Source organism: Tachyglossus aculeatus, chromosome 4, assembly GCF_015852505.1.
Source record: "Tachyglossus aculeatus isolate mTacAcu1 chromosome 4, mTacAcu1.pri, whole genome shotgun sequence".
Lineage (NCBI taxonomy): Eukaryota > Metazoa > Chordata > Mammalia > Monotremata > Tachyglossidae > Tachyglossus > Tachyglossus aculeatus.
In genome coordinates, this window is record NC_052069.1 from 43,869,711 (window position 1) to 43,889,223 (window position 19,513).

Here is a 19,513-nt window from a genome sequence, read left to right on the forward strand (position 1 = left end):
GAACACTAAGTGTTTCCCTGCATTTTAAGGCGCTGGACTATCGCCGAGTGCAAGTTCTGCCTCACAGCCAGATCCGGCCCCTGCTTCACCCTGGTCCTTTCATCTCTCTTTGTTCCACATCTATGCTGAGACTGAGATTTTTCCCACCTCTCTTCGTCTCTCTGTGGCTCTGAAAGATGATTGCCTTCTGGTGAAGCCCTTTCCCCTTCTTCTGTACCCAAGCTCCATGTTCAATGAACATCAAAAAGCCTTATCATACCCTGATGGTTTAAATCTTTAAACAGAGAGTAACAGCCTGAGTCCATCCAGACCCCTCACATCCTAAGTCTTGTCACTATGTGTTCCTGCAACAATTACCAGGAGAGGAAAGCTGCAGAGTGAATCAAGTAGCGTGTGTTTTCTCCCTGGACTCCATGCTGATTCTCTGATCAGGACTTCAGCAAAATTCTGTTTGAAATGAGAATAGACTAATTTTCATTCGACTCTTCTCGGAGGAATCCCATGTGGGCACCCATGCCAAGGGTCATCATTAGAAAGCCGCCTTCAAAAGAGCCGAGGTTTCTTGTGGCAAAGCTCTCTCCCTTTGTTAAATTTATAAACATTTATGTAAAAATGTATACATGAATTGTTCAGGTTCTTGCATGCCGGCAAAGCGGTGCCCAGGAAAGGACTTGGGGAAATAAACTCATAAAAATAGCCCAAGTGAGGATGAAAATGTCCTCATTTTGACGGAAAATTCAGTGATCAAAGGCAGCCCTAACTCCCAGCTGTTCAAAGGGACTTATATTAAAAAAAATCACATGTGACCAAGAATAGAACAGAACTCATTAAGAGCTTAATGAGATGATGACAGGTGAAATCATCAGTTTCTTAAACACCATGATGCTTTTCTAAGTAGATATTCGCCAGCTTTCTCGGAATCAATTTGGCCTTTCAAGAAATCATTACGGAAGCCAGGAAAGTTGTTCAGTGAGGAAAATAAAGTCACCTGTGGACCACTGGGTGGACAAGCAATTAAGACATCACTTCTGCCGCTTGCCCTTCACCTCTGTGCTCGCTACTTAAAAACATGTCAGAAAAAATAATTGATTGGCTTTTACTTTCCCCCTCACTTTATCAGTTTCTGTCTGAGACAGTTTCCTTAAAAGGGAAAGAATGTCAGTAAGAAAATGGCATGATTGCAAGAAGTTTAACGATAAGCCCTCAGAAATAAAGACAAGGTTAGTTTTCATCATCTTGTGAGACAGACAGGCAATGAGCATTAGATGGGTATAACTCCGTGTGCCTTTTTAGAGCTATTCTTTAGCTGATTCAGTATTTGTAAAATCGCCACCAAAAAAAAAAAAAAATCTTTCTAATTCTCCTAAGCGGCTTAAATCCCTTTTCACTTTCCCCAGGCAAGACCGGATTCTCTTGCATGTTTCTGGGCTCTGACCTTCCTGATGCTTGTCTCCCAACACTAGTAGTCAGTTTCTTATTCTTTAAGTGCTAGAGGAGTCATGAAAAATTCAGACACTGGGTTTCCCTGAGACCAATCTGGTGGCTTCGCCTTTGTGCTAACTGCTGCTTTCTATGCATCATTCAGAAGGTACATACTGTTGTCAGCCCCTGAACTGCTACTTGGTGTTAAACATGAATATTTGTAGCTTAGCAAGGGACCAAATTTTAAAAAAATTAATATTTGACAAGACGGGAGCAGGAATAACGGGTACGAAACTACCCATATGCAAGATTTTATTTGTGAAAAGGAAAAAACTTTCTGTTCAATTGGCGTGATCCTAAGCCACACAAGGCTTGCTTTGAAATAGCCCTGATCATTGGACTTTCTTCTAGCAACATTGATTAGAATAGTACCAAACCCCTGAAAAGAATGCAGCGTGGTTGTTTTCAGGTGTACCACTGGGAAAATTCATTCCGTTTATGTGCCACTAATCTTAGCTGACCAGAAAGCATGCAAGCGTGCACACATACACATATACAAACACATATACACACACACACACACACACACACACACACTCACAGAGATAGAGAAAGAGAGAGAAAGAGAGGGAGACAGATGATTAACAGCTTATTCCGGTTACACATCAGCTTCATACATCCAATGGCAAAATTGCCTTTTTCCCCCCAGTTCTTAATTAGAATTGGGATCAGCCTAGAACTAATAGAATCTCTTATTAGTAACAAAAAGAATGGCTGGCTCTCTAGTTCAAGTGGCATATCTGCATAACTTATAGCCTTAAGAGCTTTCAGAGTCACTCACATCCTCCTGGCACAATGCCTTTTACTCCCCCATATTAATGAGTTGTTCTAAATTTAGTCTGCAGTGCCAAACTAATATTAATATAGTATTTTGTGGCCCTGAGCATTGCTAATGCATAAGAATGAAACACTGAATCATAGGAAGGGGGAAAGGGAGGAAGATTACTTTGTATGATTGTCAAGATATAAGATAATCCAAGTATGTAGATATTAAGACTAAAACAGAATACACTGCTTATGGATTTATATTATGTGAAACATTTTCTATTATTTTAAATCCTCACAGTATTAGTTTCCTATTTTCGGGGGTTTATAACTCGGCCATAAAAATTCGCTCTGGGCTGAATCTTGGCCTGTCGGGTCTTAACCTAGTAGCACTTTTTTATTTAGCCAAATTAAAAAAAAATCCATTTGGCCATTTTTAATGTAGATAGGAGCCCTGGAACCGAATTTGCTTTTGAAAATCATTTTACACAATCAAACTTAAAAGGGCTTCGAGTTTACTAGCACGGAAAAGGCAATTAAAGGAATGTCTAATTGGGGCTTTTAAATAGAAGGAAATGAGGAAATAAACTTGTACTTCCCAAGCACTTAGTACAGTGCTCTGCACATAGTAAGTGCTCGAAAAATACGATTGAATGAATGAACTTGTCAAAGTAGTTTTTTTCATGGAGAGAGATTTTACTGTCAAAAATATTTCACAGTCCAATGTATTTTATTGTCATTTAGAGTCATTCAAATATGATTGAAATGCCTAGTGGGTAGAAATTAAACTTTTATGAAAAAAAATCAGCAATAATTCTTTTACCCAATAAGCCCAGATATGTCAGATATCTCATATTTCTTTGTAAATGAAGCAGTCAGGATTTTGTTTAGTAAGCAGTCCTTTAATATAGAAGCGGCTCAATTATGCACAATATGTTACTCTTGATTTAGGGGCTTAGTTCAATGCTTTGCACATAGTATGCAATTCATAAATACTGTTGTTTGATTTAATCACTTGTCAACTTCCGAGTCACGCAAATCTTTGCAAATACAAATGCACTTGGATCTGTAGTCTTTATTCACCCCTCCCTCAGCCTCACAGCATTTATGTGTATCAGTTATTTATTTTAATGTCTGTGTCCCTCTCTAGACTGTAAGCTCCTGTGGGCAAGAAACAAATCTACTAACTTTGTTGTATTGTTGTATTGTACTTTTCAAAGGGCATAGTATACAGTAAATGCTCAATAAATACTATTGATTCATTCTTTCATTCATTCAATCGTTTTTATTGAGTGTTTACTGTGTGCAGAGCACTGTATTAAGTGGTTGGGAGAATACAATACAACAATAAACAGACACAGTCCCTGTCCACAATGAACGTACAGTCTAGAATGGATTTGGTTGCTTGACATTGATTGATTGACATCTCTGGGCTTGGAAGTGCATCAAGTACAGGGGGATTATAGTCTAAGAACAAGAGCTAGTGGTGAAATCCAGTAGCGGATAAGCAGTTAAAAAACAAATCCTAAAAAGCTAAATTATTGGTCCATTGAGTTCAAGATTACAACCTCCTCAAGCACAGGGACTGTGTTTTCTTTTTGTGCTATATGCCTTCAAACATCTAGGCTAGTGCTCTGCACACATTGGTACTCAATAAACACTGCTTGGATTTATAGAAAGCGTATTTCTTTAAATAGGAGACCCAGGGAAATGATAGGAGGTATCCCTCAAGGAAGTTTAGTTCTTCTCAAAACCCTAATTGCTCAAAGTTGAGATTTCCCTTCACTTGAATTTTGTTTCTATCTTTCTGGCCTTTAACTTTCTTTTTAATTTCATACACTGACTTCCTGTTGGTGGAATAAATTATCCTGGTTTTCCTTAATATACTTGGGAATATTTCCTGACAACTAGATCAATACGAACTGCCTGCCCAACTGAATTCTGGGAGAGTTGTTCCCAGCTTCCATATGCAAACTTTTGGTTAATATCTTGGAAACATACCCCTCTCTTGACTGTAAACTCCTTGTGGGCAGGGAATGTATCTATCAATCCTATGTTGTACTTTCCCAAGCATTTAGAACAGTGTTCTGCACTCAGTAAGCACTCAATAAATACCACTGATTGATCAATTGATTAAGATGTGTCCTTTACACACCTTTACACAGAAGACAGGGTCTCTGACTTCTTAAATTTGGTCTGACTTTCTCTCTGAGGAGGAACACGGCCTCACTTCCATGATCCAGCAACTGAATATCAAACACCTTCTAGGTAATAGGACAGTTGGTATCCCCTGGAGCAGAGATTTCCAGTAGATTATTTCCAGTTAGGTAGAACCAGTAGCAATTCAAAATCTTTCAGGTTCTAATATTGGATGACAACAAAATGATAAGTGAAAATGTTATCTTCAACTGAAAAGGACACAGGTCAGAAAATATTGAAGTCACAGAAACGATAAATTCCTTCATGTAAAAATGTGTCCAAACAAAAATTTAGGGAAATCCACCTTGGTTAAGAATTCCTCATTCTTAGGTGATAATTGACTTTCAGTAACTTTCTGATTCTCCCTATCAGTGACCCAGCACTTAGAACAGTGCTTCAGCACTAAGAACAGTGCTTTGCACATAGTAAGCATTTAACAAATGCCATTATTATTATTATCCTCGTTGAAATCCAATAATCTGGCTAATTTCCTGGCAAATATTTTATATGCTTGAATTTTCCTCTTACGCAGCCTTGGGAGGAAGCTCTTTCGGAATTATTTAGAATTAGAATCGAGTTCTGGGTTCCTACTCGCCGCCAAATTGCAGTTTTTGTACCTTATATTTTCTGGGTTTCATCTGCTAGTTCTGCGTTTCTTGTATTGCTTTGATTTTGCTGTTGATTCATAAGAGTTGGAGCCAGACTGAGAAGCAGTGGCCTAGTGGAAAGAGCACAGGCCTGGAAGTACGAGGACCTGGGTTCTAACCCCAGTTCTGTCACTTGTCTGCTGTGGGCAAGGCACTTAACTTCTCTGTGCCTCTGTTATCCTTCTGTAAAATGGGTATTAAGACTGTGAGCTCTATATGGGACAGGGACTGTGTGTCCCAACTATCTTGCATCTACCCCAATGTTTAGTTTGGTGTCTGGCAAGTGCTTTACAAATACCAAACAAACAAAAAAACAGATGTGGATATGTGTGTGAGAAAAGAAGATATGTTTTTGCTTTGTCAAAGCAGAAAACTACTTGAGTATCTTATGAGTCCCCTCTCAGGTTTTTTCCTGGAGCTTCAAGGTACCGGGAGGGAGAGTCAGACAGAGGCCTAACAATTCCATTCCTAGCTTGGGCAGTGGCTAGCAAATGGAAGGCAATCTGCTACAAGTCAAAACTCACCCGTGCTGGGCAGCAGCAGCACGGCAGAGAGTAGAGGGCGGAGACTCCACTTTTACCAAGAAAACTCTATGGATACACTACCAGAATGATTGCAAATGGAGAGCGGGGCATTCTGAGAGAGATGTGTCCTTGGTGTCGCTAAGAGTCAGAAATGACTCAATGGCATAAGACGAGGAAAGGTTTTATGAGTTCCCGAATGGTGCAATCTCCCACACTAGATCATAAGCTCCTTGAGGGCAGGGATCATAGTTCTTAATTCTATTCTCTTCTTCTAAGCACTTAGTCCAGAATGATCTGGACTAAGCAAAATCTCAACAGCAACAGCAACAGCAAAATCTCCAGTGGCTACCAATCAATCTGCGCATCAGGCAGAAACTCCTCACCCTGGGCTTCAAGGCTGTCCATCCCCTCGCCCCCTCCTACCTCACCTCCCTTCTCTCCTTCTACTGCCCAGCCCGCACCCTCCGCTCCTCCACCGCTAATCTCCTCACCGTGCCTCGTTCTCGCCTGTCCCGCCGTCGACCCCCGACACACGTCATCCCCCTGGCCTGGAATGCCCTCCCTCTGCCCATCCACCAAGCTAGCTCTCTTCCTCCCTTCAAGGCCCTACTGAGAGCTCACCTCCTCCAGGAGGCCTTCCCAGACTGAGCCCCTTCCTTCCTCTCCCCATCATCCCCCTCTCCATCCCCCGTCTTACCTCCTTCCCTTCCCCACAGCACCTGTATATATGTATATATGTTTGTACATATTTATTACTCTATTTATTTATTTATTTATTTTACTTGTACGTATCTATTCTATTTATTTTATTTTGTTAATATGTTTGGTTTTGTTCTCTGTCTCCCCCTTCTAGACTGTGAGCCCACTGCTGGGTAGGGACTTTCTCTATATGTTGCCAACTTGTACTTCCCAAGTGCTTAGTACAGTGCTCTGCACACAGTAAGCGCTCAATAAATACGATTGATTGATTGATTGATTGATCTGCACACAGTGAACACTCAATAAATACTATTGCTTGATTGAAGTTTTAAAGCAAGTTGGAAAAATCCCCGAAACATTTCGTAGCTTTGAGTTTTGTTCTCCCTCTATCTGTGTAACCCTCACTCCCAATCCTCTCATCCGTGCATTCATTCATTCAATCATATTTATTGAGCACCTACTGTGTGCAGAGCCCCTTCTAAACTGTGAGCCCACTGTTGGGTAGGGACCGTCTCTATATTCATTCATTCAATCGTATTTACTGAGCACCTACTGTGTGCAGAGCACTGTACTAAGCGCTTGGGAAGTATAAGTTGGCAACATATAGAGATGGTCCCTACCCAACAGTGGGCTCACAGTCTAGAAGGGGGAGACAGACAACAAAACAAAACATATTGACAAAATAAAATAAATAGAATATATATGTACAAATAAAATAGAGTAATAAATATGTATGTTGCCGATATATATGTATATGTTGCCGACTTGTACTTCCCAAGTGCTTAGTACAGTGCTCTGCACACAGTAAGCTCTCAATAAATACAACTGAATGAATGAATGAATAAACACTTGGAAGAGTACAATATAACAATAAACAGACACACATATTCACACCAAATCTAGTTACATACTTTAAGCCCATGCAGAAGCACCACATCCCTCCTCCCAACCCCTACCCAAGTAGATCAATCAGTTAATTGTTCAGTGCATTTATTAAACACTTACTCTGTGCAGAACACCCTACCAAGCAAGCCCTTGGGCGAGTACAATGCAACAGAGATGGTAGACATGAGCCTGAAGAGGCTGAATAGCTAAGGCTAAGTTCTGGCTCAAACCTGGATCGCTATTTGATTTTTAAATGGTATTTGTTAAGCTTTTACTCTATGCCAGGTAATGTACTAAGTACTAGGGTAGATACAAGATAATTAGGTTACACACAGTCTCTATCCCATGTGGGGTTCACGGTCCAAGTAGGGTGAGGGAAGTAGTATTTAATTCCCATTTTATAGATTAAGTAACTGGGGCACAGAATCATTAAGAGATCTATCCAAGGTCACACGCAGGCAAGTGGTGGAGCCAGGAATAAAACCCATGTCCTCTGACTCCCAGACTTATACTCTTTCCATTAGGCCACACTGCTTCTCACACTGCTTAGCGAGAGAGACATTCATTCATTCATTCATTCAACTGTATTTATTGAGCATATTTATTGGACACATCTCTCCCAGAACGCCCCAACTCCATCTGCAATCCTTCCGGTAATGTATCCATAGAGTTTTCTTGGTAAAAATATGGAAGTGGTTTACCACTGCCTCCTTCCGTGCAGTAATAATAATAATAATGATGGTATTTGTTAAGCGCTTACTATGTGCCAAGCACTGTTGTTACAAGGTGATCAGGTTGTCCCACGTGGGGCTCACAGTTTTAATCCCCATTTTACAGATGAGGTAACTGAGGCACAGAGAAGTGACATGACTTGCCCAAAGTCACACAGCTGACAGTTGGTGGAGCTGGAATTTGAACCCATGACCTCTGACTCCAAAGCCCGTGCTCTTTCCACTGAGCCATGCAGCTTCTCTAAAGTAAACTTGAGTCTCCACCCTAGACTCCCTCCCATGCTGCTGCTGCCCAGCACAGGTGAGTTTTGACTTATAGCAGATTGCCTTCACTCACTAACCACTGCTCAAACTAGGAATGGAATGGATATACTTCTGCTTGACTGTCCCTCTCATAGTCAAGACTGGTAGAGTACTGGAAACTCTCCAGGTGTGACTCTGAGAGGGGAAATTGATGGGCTAGATACAATATAATCAGATCAGACACTGTCCCTGTCTCAAAGGGGATCACAGTCTAAGGTAGAGGGAGAACAAATATTTAATGTCCATTTTATAGATGGGGAAACTGAGATGCAGAGAAGTCAAGTGATTTTGCCCGGTCACAGAGTAGGTGAGTGGCACAGCTGGGATTAAAACCTGAATCAATCAATCAATCAATCGATAATGATATTTATTGAGGGCTTACTATGTGCACAGCACCATACTCTGGGAGAGTCCAATATAATTTGGGTGAGATCAGTACAAGAGAGTTGTAGACAAACTTCCTGCTCACCAGAAGCTTAGGTCCTATAAGGGGAGATAGAAATTAACATAAATAAGGAAATTACTAATAAGTATATAAGTGCTGTGGGGCTGAGGGGGCGGGTAAATATCAATTGCTTAATGGGTACTGATCCAAATGCATATGTGATGCAGAAGGGAGAGGAAGGAGGGAAAGAAGCCCTAATCAGGAAAGGCTTCTTGAAGGAGATATGATTTTAATAAGGCTTTGAAGTTGGGGAGAGTCGTGGTCTGTTGTGTATGCAGAAGGAGGTACTTACAGGCCAGAGGGAGGTGTGGGTAAGGAGCTGGTGGTGAGATAGATGAGATTGAGGTACTGTGAGTAGGTCGGCATTGGAGGATTGAAGTGTGAGGAATGGTTTGTAGTGGGAAATTAGTGATTTAGGGTAAGAGGGAGGTGAGCTGATTGAATGCTTTAAAGTTAGTGATAAGGAGTTTTTGTTTGATGTGCTGGCCGGAAGGCTCTTGAGGAGTAGGGAGACTTTGGACTGAATGCTTTTTTTTTTTTTCAGAAAACTGATCTGGGTCACCAAGTGAAGTAAAGGATGGAATGGGGAGAGACGGGAGGCAGGGAGGACACGGAAGAGGCTGATGTAGTAGTTCAGGCAGGATATGATAAGTGCTTTGATCAACATAGTAGTAGTTAAGATAGAGAGGAAAGGGTAGCAATGTTGTGAAGGTAGAACTGACTTGATTTGGTGACAGATTGAATATATTGATTGAATGAGAGAGATAAGCTGAGGGTAATGCTGAGGTTATCGGCTTATGAGATAATGAGATAGGGAGAATAATGATGTTTTCTACTACTACTACTACTACTACTACTACTACTACTACTACTACTACTACTACTGCTACTTCTGGTATTTGTTAAGTACTTACTATGTGCCAGGCCCTGTACTAAGTGCTGCGGTGGATACAAGCAAATCGAGTTGAGCGCAGTCCCTGTCCCATGTGGGGCTCACACTCTCAATCCCCATTTTATAGATGAGGTAACTGAGGCACAGAGAAGTGAAGTGACTTGCCCAAGGTCTCACAGCAGACAAGTGGCAGAGCCAGGATTAGTGGCAGAGCCAGAATTAGAACCCAGCATATGCTCCCTCAGGGCTGGGTCCCCCAGATTTAAATTTGGGGTCCCAGCCCAATCCAACCCAGCCCTGGCTCTGGCCAAGCTGAGCCCAACCCATGGTGTCTGAATCTAATAATCATAACAGTGATGATGATGGCATTTATTAAGCACTTAATATGTGCAAAGCACTGTTCTAAGCACTGGGTAGGTTACAAGGTGATCAGGTTGTCCCACGGGGGGCTCACAGTCTTAATCCCCATTTTACAGATGAGTTAACTGAGGCACAGAGAAGTGAAGTGACTTGCCCAAAGTCACACACCTGACATGACCTCTGACTCCAAAGCCCCTGATCTTTCCATGGAGCCACGCTGCTTCTTCGGCCTGGGCCTGGAGGCCTAGGACTCACCGTGGAGGTACATTAACCATGGCGGTTACAATAACTATAATTGGGGTATTTCTTAAATGCTTATTATGTTTCAAGCACTGTGCTAAGCACTGGTGTAAACACAAGATAATTAATAGTGCCTCTAACTCCAAAGGCCCTACTCTTTCCATTGAGCCACGCTGCTTCTTTGGCTCGGGCCTGGAGGCCTAGGACTCACCGTGGAGGTATATTAACCATGGCAGTTACGATAACAATAATTGGGGTATTTCTTAGATGCTTACTATGTTTCAAGCACTGTGCTAAGCACTGGTGTAAACACAAGATAATTAATAATGCCTCCTCCCCTACCGCCCAACCTCAGTACTGGATGTTTTAGAAGGGCGGGGAGGGGGAAGTGAGGAAAGACTGAGAGAGCCTCATTCCACGCTGAACCCCATTGATTCTGTTTGGACTGGACTTGATCAGTCCACAGTGTCGGATTCTGCAAGCTCCACAGACTGGCTGGAGCTCAGGCAGAGCGCTGGCCTCTGACTTGGTTCCAAGCACACTCATTCAGTCCATCGTATTTATTGAGCCTTCACAGTGTGCAGAGCACTGTACTAAACACATGGGAGAGTACAATAGAACAATAAACAAACACATTCCCCGCCCACAATGAGCTTACAGTCCAGAGACGAGCTTACACTTAATGATAATAATAATGATTCCATTTATTAAGCGCTTAATATGTGTAAAGCACTGTACTAAGGTAATCAGGTTGTCCCATGGGGGAGCTCACAGTCTTAATACCCATTTTATAAATGCAGTAACTGAGGCCCAGAGAAGTGAAGTGACTTACCTAAAGTCACACAGCTGACAGTTGGTGGAGCCGGGATTTGAACCCATGACCTCTGACTCCAAAGCCAGAGCTCTTTCCACTGCGTCATGCTGCTTCTCTTACACTTGTGGCCTAGTGGATAGAGGCTGCTCCTGGGAGTCAGAAAGATGGGTTCTAATCTCCATTCTGCCACTTGTCCGCTGAGTGACCTTGGACAAGTCACTTCAGTTCTCTGTGCCTTAGTTACCTCATCTGTAAAATGGGGATTAAGACTCTAAGCCCCATGTGGGACAGGGACTCTGTCTAACCTGATTTGCTTGTATCCACCCCAGCACTTAGTACAGTGCCTGGCGCATAGTAAGTACTTAATAAATACCACAATTATTATTTTTATTATTATGATTTTCTTTAGTGTGCTTTTAGCAATCCATGTACCCTAAAATATAAGATCCAAGAGGCCAGGGATGATGTCCCTGGGGAAGCAGCGTGGCTCAGTGAAAAGAGCATGAGCTTTGGAGTCAGAGGTTGTGTGTTCGAATCCCAACCATGCCACATGTCTGCTGTGTGACCTTGGGCAAGTCACTTAACTTCTCGCTTAGTACAGTGCTCTACACACAGTAAGTGCTCAATAAATATGATTGATTGATTCTCTGAGTCTCAGTTACCTCATCTGGAAATTGGGGATTAAGACTGTGAGCCCCACGTGGGACAACTTGACCACCTTGTATCCCCCCAGTGCTTAGAACAGTGCTTTGCACATAGTAAGTGCTTAAAAAATGCCATCATCATCATTATTATTATTATGTCTATCCACTCTATCATATCCCAAGTGTTCAGTACAGTATTCTGCAAGTGGTAGGCACTGAATACATACCACTGATGGACTGATTGATCGGAGGAAGGGTTAAAGAGGAAGAAGGATAACAGGCATGATGTGAACTGCATCTAAATTTAGACAACTAGTGATTTTTAAAATTATTAATATGACGTATTGAGAGAAGGGTTTTATGTAAACAGGTTTTAACCATTGAGGATTCACTGTGAAACTTCATTTGAGGAACTTCATTCGAGGAGCACCAAATAGCAACATTCAGTGTTGCAGTGCCAGTAAGCTCATTATGGGCAGGGAACATGGCTGCTAATTCTGTTGTATTGTACTCTCCCAAGAGCTTAGTACAGTGCTCTGCTCATAATAAGCGCTCAATAAACACCATTGATTTATTGATTGACTTTTGATCTGGCGCTGCTGTACATAGGTCGACCAGAAAAAGCGCTTAGTACAGTGCTCTGCACACCGCAAGCGCTCAATAAATGCCATTGAATGAATGAATGAATATTGAATGAAGTAGTTGACTGAATGAATCGATCCTTTCCTCTCCATCCAAACTGCTATCATGTTAATCCAGTCACTTATCCTATCCCACCTTGACTACTTAATCAGCCTCCTGGCTGACTTCCCTGCTTCCTGTCTCTTCCCACTCCAGTCCATACTTCACTCTGCTGCCCTGATATTTTTCTACAGAAACATTCAGACTATGTTTCTCCACTCCTCAATCAATCAATCAATCGTATTTATTGAGCGCTTACTGTGTGCAGAGCACTGTACTAAGCACTTGGGAAGTACAAGTTGGCAACATATAGAGACTGTCCCTACCCAACAGTGGGCTCACAGTCTAGGTCCTCAAGAAGCTCCAGTCGTTGCCCATCCACCTCTGCATCAAAAAGGAGCTCCTTTCCATTGCCTTTAAAGCAGTCCATCACCTTGCCCCCTCCTACCTCACCGCTCTCCTCCAACAACCCAGCCCCACACTAGCTATACCTTAATCTTGTTTATTTCACAGCCGACCTTGTCCAAATACTGCCTCTGGCCTGGAATGCCCCTCTTTTTCACATCCAACAGATAACAGATACTCTCTCCACCTTCAAAGCCTCATTAAAGGCATATCTCCTCCAAGAAGCCTTCCCTAAGCCCTCATTTCCTATTTTCCCTTCTATGTCACCCTGACTTGCTCTCTTTATTCATCCCCCCTACCCCCATCACTTACATACATACCTGTAATTTATTCATTTATATTAATGTCTGTACCCCCCTCTAAACTGTAAGCTCATTATGGGCAAAGAATGTGTCTCATATTGTTATGTTGTACTCTCTCAAGGATTTAGTACAGTGCCCTGCACACAGTAAGTGCTCCATAAATATGATAGATTGATTAAAGTAGGAAGGAAGGATTTTAAAATTACAAGTAACAATGAAATAGTCAAAATGTGGCTGTGGAAATATTACTCCAGAAGCCAAATGTTAAGTGTGGTTGGATTTTTCCATTCAATGGAGGATTTACGGCCAGAGCTCATCCAGTTGAAACTGAGCTTTTTGGATGATGAGTATATGGTATAGGTCCTAGGAGTCTCCAGTACAATATTTTTTTGAAAGATGAAGTTTTATTCATTTGAAATTGTTTGAAATGAATTGAAAGCTTGGGCAGCAGAATGGATTATTTTTCTTGACCTTTTCACTGATGCTGTAAATTAGAATTATTGAGAATTTCCAACAGAATGTGTCTCATAACCAGCATCCTCTTCTTATTTACCTGTAGTTACAAGAAGCCCATATTCTAATATATTTTATAGGCTGAGGGAATTGTTCTTGCTGCCTTCCAGGGAGTTCTTGTTATCCCAAATATATTGGGTGATATTCAAAATCCCTCCAACTGACTACTTTCTGAAATAAACATGGGATTGATATTTATGGAGTATGGAGCTGTAGTTTCACTCCAGTTAATTTTGTGTGTGTGTTTCAGACTATATTTCTAGTTTAGATAACATGACCCTGTTAAGGAGAAACAAGACAATTCTAATATTGATTAAATTAGGAGAAAAACTAAATACAATACCACGATGGAGACAAAATGAGCAAGATGCTCAAAGGTAAAAGGTATTTAGAGTTCAAATCACCTACACAATGTTTTTCTAAGCAGCATGGTTTCCTGGAAAGAGCCCGGGCTTGGGAGTCAGAGGTCATGGGTTCAAATGCCGGCTCCGCCGCTTGTCAGCTGTGTGACTTTGGGCAAGTCACTTAACTTCTCTGTGCCTCAGTTCCCTCATCTGTAAAATGGGGATTAAGACTGTGAGCCCCACGTGGGACAACCTGATCACCTTGTATCCTCCCCAGAGCTTAGAACAGTGCTTTGCACAGAATGAGCGCTTAACAAATGCCATTATTAGTATTAATTTGTTTCAGGAAGGAGGGTGCTAGCCTATAGAATTAGGAAAAAATGAGGAAATTGGAATAGCAAAGGATGTTATCATTATTCATTTGTCCTCAAATATTTTAGCTCCTAGTTTCTGTTCTCACTTGGTTTGAACTTGAATATCCTGGCTACAGAGAAGCAGCGTGGCTCAGTGGAAAGAGCCCGGGCTTTGGAGTCAGAGGTCGTGGGTTCAAATCCCGGCTCTGTCAATAGCCAGCTGTGTGACTTTGGGCAAGTCATTTAACTTCTCTGGGCCTCAGTTACCTCATCTGTAAAATGGGGATTAAGACTGTGAGCCCCCGGTGGGACAACCTGATCACCTTGTAACCTCCCCAGCTCTTAGAACAGTGCTTTGCACATAGTAAGTGCTTAATAAATGCTATCATTATTATTATTATTCAAATCTTCTCATTGGTATTTCAAGCTGCTTTATTAAAGGTTTTCTCACTAGAGGGCAGCATTTGATTAACGGATCGAAAATGAGGTGAGCAGAACAGGGAAAATCCACGCAGATGACTTTAAACCATAATTTTAGCAGCTTTATATGGGTTTCTATTTCTCTTTGTTGGATTTGGACACAATTTGGTCTGATAAGCTTATATGAGGGAATTTTAAGGATTTACTCTACTAATAAATATGAATTGTTTTTAGAAGGCTATTACTTTAGGTCTGTGGAAATCAAACTCAACTTACCGCTACTATTTCCTAACCTTAGCCTTTTAAATGCACATGAATTAATATTTTAAATTATCTTACACTGCAACAGCATAAAACATGAACGAGTTTGCTGGCACGTGGCTCAGTGGAAAGAGCCCTGGCTTGGTAGTCAGAAGTCATGGGCTCAAATCCTGGCTCCGCCGCTTGTCAGGTGTGTGACTTTGGGCAAGTCACTTAACTTCTCTGTGCCTCAGTTACCTCGTCTGTAAAATGGGGATTAAGATTGTGAGCCCCAATGGGACAACCTGACACCTTGTATCCTCCCTGGCTCTTTGAACAGGGTTTTGCACATAGTAAGCGCTTAACAAATACCAAAATTATTATTATTATTAATGGAATTTATTAAAGCGTTTACTATGTGTAAAGCACCCCCATTACATCCACTTTCCAATTGGCCCAGACGGTAATACCAATGTATCCAGCCAGAGAAACCTAAAATGAAACAAACCAAAAAAATGATTACAGAGGAGGCTCTGTGGTTTCTGAGTTGACTACCTGTGGATTCCAATCCTGCTGTGGGAGATGGGCCTCCTTTTTAGCTATTCCCTCTAGACGGCTAGATAGCCCAACGTTCTCCCCAGATCCATAACGAAGATGTCTCACATTCATGGAGGGTGTGATTGGGTGGCTCTGAGACTGGAATAATCTGGAGAGTGACACTGAGGCCAATTACTCTCTTTCAGTTGAAGGAGCGTGATCATCATCTTTGCCTTTTTAAGATATAAGAAAAGAAGTTTTCTTGGTCCTGAATTATCTTTCTGAGACAGTGGATGCAGACTCTTATTTTATTCTAATGATAATAATTATGGTATTTAAGCACCTACTCTGTGTAAAGCACTCTTCTGAGCACTGGTGTAGATGCAAGTCTCCTTGTCCCAAATGGGGCTCACGGTCTATGTAGGAGGGGGACCTTGTCCACCTCACATTCTAGAGGTGGACACATTCAGTCGAATTTATTGAGCGTGTACTGTGTGCAAAGCACTGTACTAAGTGCTTGAGATGCATCCTCAAATACATCCTTGCCTGCTTTAACTCTGTCCTCTCCTCCACCTGGTAATGTTATTTCTCTATTCTTATTGATTCCTGTGCCCATTATCCACACCAGGTATTTTCAGATGTTTAAACCACTCTTCATACCCCCTGTCTTTCCTGGCCTTCCCCATCCCTTGACCCTAATGACCTGGCCATCTACTTCATCGAGAAAATTGGAAGCATCAGGCAAGATCTCTCTAAAATCTCCCTTCCTCTTGCTCCTTCAACTTTCCCATCTCTCCCAGCAGTATCTCAAGATCTCCTGCCTCCTCTCAAAATCTATTCCCTCCACTTGTGCCTCTGACCTCATTCCTTTGCATCTCATCAAAACACTTGGCCCCTACCTTCTTTCCACCCTGACTGCCATTTTCAACTGTTCACTCGCCAATGGCTTCTTCCCCACTGCTTTTAACTATGCTCATGTCTCTCCTCTAATTCTCTCCTAGATCCCCTCCAATCTGGCTTCCACCCGCTTCACTCCACAAAAAAACTGCCCTCTCAAAAGTCACCAATGATCTCAAAGATCCCCCTCTTGTCAAATCCAGTGATCTCTGCTCCATCTTAATCCTCTTTCATCTCTCAATTGCCTTCGACATTGTTGAACACCCCCTTCTCCTGGAAATATTATCCTACCTTGGCTTCACATAAACTGCTTTCTCCTGGTTTTCTATCCACTCATTCTCAGTCTCTTTCACGAGTTCCTCCTCTGCCTCCCACCCACTAAATGTGAAATTCCCTAAAAGCTCAATTCTGTGTCCCCTTCTATTCTCCCTGTACATCCACTCCCTTGGAGAAATCACTGGCTCCCATAGCTTCAATCACCATCTCCATGCAGATGCTTTCCAAATCTACACCGTTAGCTCTAATATCTCTCCTCTGCAGTCTAGCATTTCCTTCTGCCTTTAGGACATTTCTACTTGGCTCACTTCAAACTTAACATGTCCAAAACAGAATTCCTCATCTTCCTATCCAAACCCTGTTCTCCCCCTGACTTTTCGATCACTGTAGACAGCACCACCATCTTCCCTGTCTCACAAGCCCATAATGTTGATTGCAATCCTCCTTCTATTGCTCCCCCTTCTAGACTGTGAGCCCGTTGTTGGGTAGGGACCATCTCTGTATGTTGCCAACTTGTACTTCCCAAGTGCTTAGTACAGTGCTCTGCACACAGTAAGCACTCAATGATTGAATGAATGATTGAATGAATGAATGAATCCTCAAATCATCTCTTTCATTCAATCCACATTGTCAGTGTCACCGAATCCTGTCACTTCCACCTTCACAGCATTGCTAAAATCCACCCCTTCAGCACCACCCAAACTGCTGCCATGGTAATCCAAGCATTTACTCTATCTCACCTTGATTACTGCATCACTCTCCTTACCAACCTCCCTGCCTCCTGTCTCTCCACACTTCAGTCCATATTTCACTCTCCTGCACAGTTTTCTACAAAACCATTCAGTCCATGTTTCTCCACTCCTCAAGAACCTCCAGTGGTTTCCCATCCACCTGTGCATCACATAGAAACTCCTCATCATAGGCTTCAAAGCACTCAATCACCTTGCCCCCTCCTAATTTACCTCCCTGATGTCCTACTTCAACTGATACCACATACTCCTCTAATTCCAACCTACTCACTATACCTCAATCTTGTGTATCTAACCACTGACCCCTTGCCTACTTCCTGCCTCTGGCGTGGAACTCCCTCTCTCTTCATATCTGACGGATGTACACCTTCCTCACCTTCAAAGCCTTATTAAAAACATATCTCCTATCCCACTAAACCCTCAATTCCACTTTTCCCAATCCCTTCTGCATAACTCTGGCAAATAAGGATTTACAACCTTTATTCTCCCCTCCCTCAGTCCCGTAACACTTATGTATCTATCTGTAATTTAATCTATTCATTTATATTAATGTGTGTCCCCTCTTCTAGACTGTAAGCTCCTTGTGGGCAGGGAACATGTCTTTCAACTCTGTGCTTAGGACAGTGCTTAGTACACCATACAAACTCAATAAACACAACTGATTGACAGCACATATTGGCTCCCTATTTTACAGCTGAGGAAAGTGAGGCACAGAGGAGTTAAGTGATTTGCCTAAGGTCACACAGCAGACAAGTGGCAGATCCGGGATCAGAACCCAGGTCCTCTGGACCAGGTCTTTCCATTAGGCCATGCTGCCCCTCCGGCACGATCATCATCATCACCAGTGGTATTTGTTGAGTACTTACTGTGCACAGAGCACTATACATAGCACTTGGGAGAGTACAATGCAACAGAGTTAATGGATATGTTCCCAGCCCACAATGAGCTTACAGTCTAGAGGAGGAGACAGAGATCCCATAAACATCCCACTAGGTCACTTTCTGGTGGTCCTAAATTTTTAAGTCTACCCCTTAGTTCAGTGCCTGACATATAATAAGCACTTAACGAATACCATAAAAAATAAAGTCTGCTGTCCCTCAGTCACTGGATGTTGATGCTGACACCCTATCCCAGCAAACTTAGTAGGGGGAATTTCAGTGGGAAGAATGGAAGACTGTAAGCTAATTATGGGAAGGGAATGTGTCTGTTGTATTGTTATATTATACTCTCCCAAGCACTTGGTATAGTGCTCTGCACGCAGCAAGTGCTCAATAAATATGATTGAATGGATGAATGAATGAATGAAGTTTGATGAGGGCTTCTAGGGGACAGCGGCCTTAAAGAATGTCTGGGTGCTGTTGGAAGATATGCTCCACCTCCCTGAATGGGAGGGCAGTCTAAGGTCTATGTGGTTGGCTCTCAGAGATGCCTAGAGGGGTAGTAGTCTGGGGAATTCCCAATTTTTCCAACCAAGACCAGGACTGTAATAATCTTTGAGGAAAATTTGCTTTCAGTGTCTCTCCAGGAGGAAAGATTTCAGGACAGAAGAAGTGAGGGACTGAAGGAAATTTAGAGTGAAAGACAGAAGGGTGATGGGGAAAGAGAGAGAGAGAGAGAGAGAGGCAAAAAGAGGGCAGAGAGGGGAAATGGAGAAAAGAGAGACTGTGTAAGAGGAAAGAGGGGCAAAAAGGGGAGAATTTCACCAAGCCGCTATTGCTTCCTTCCTTCCCTGCTGTTCAGCCAGCACTGATACCAATAGCTGAGACAGTATGACCTAAGGGAAAGAACATGGACCCAGGAGCCATAAGAGCTGGATTCTTTTCCTGGCTCTGCCACTTTTTTGCCATGTGACTTTGGGCGAGTCACTTAACCTCTCTGTTTCTCAGTTTCCTCATCTGTGATATGGGGATTCAATGACCTTTCTCCCTCCTCAGCGCAAGAGTACGGTGAACAATCAGGTTCTTAGTTCTCCTTCGTGAAATAAGTACGTGCCAAATTATCTGATCATCCCCTGGCCCCAACTCGCTTCATTTGTTCCAATTCTGCCACACTTTGCTCCTAACCACTTACTATCAGCCAGTCCTGACAATATCAAAAGGGGAGGGGCATCCTTTCTGAAACTGAAGGCTCAGCAAAAAGGGTTTCATTTGCTACAAAGACACAAAG

At 42.3% G+C, this 19,513-nt stretch overlaps 1 non-coding gene across 1 annotated transcript; it reads right to left on the minus strand.

Moving 5' to 3' along the window:
* Nucleotides 1–8,243: 8,243 nt before the first annotated feature.
* Nucleotides 8,244–8,380, minus strand: LOC119927998. The gene has a single exon (XR_005450960.1). It is a non-coding gene; the product is annotated as a small nucleolar RNA SNORA7 (small nucleolar RNA).
* Between the last annotated feature and the right edge of the window lie 11,133 nt (nt 8,381–19,513).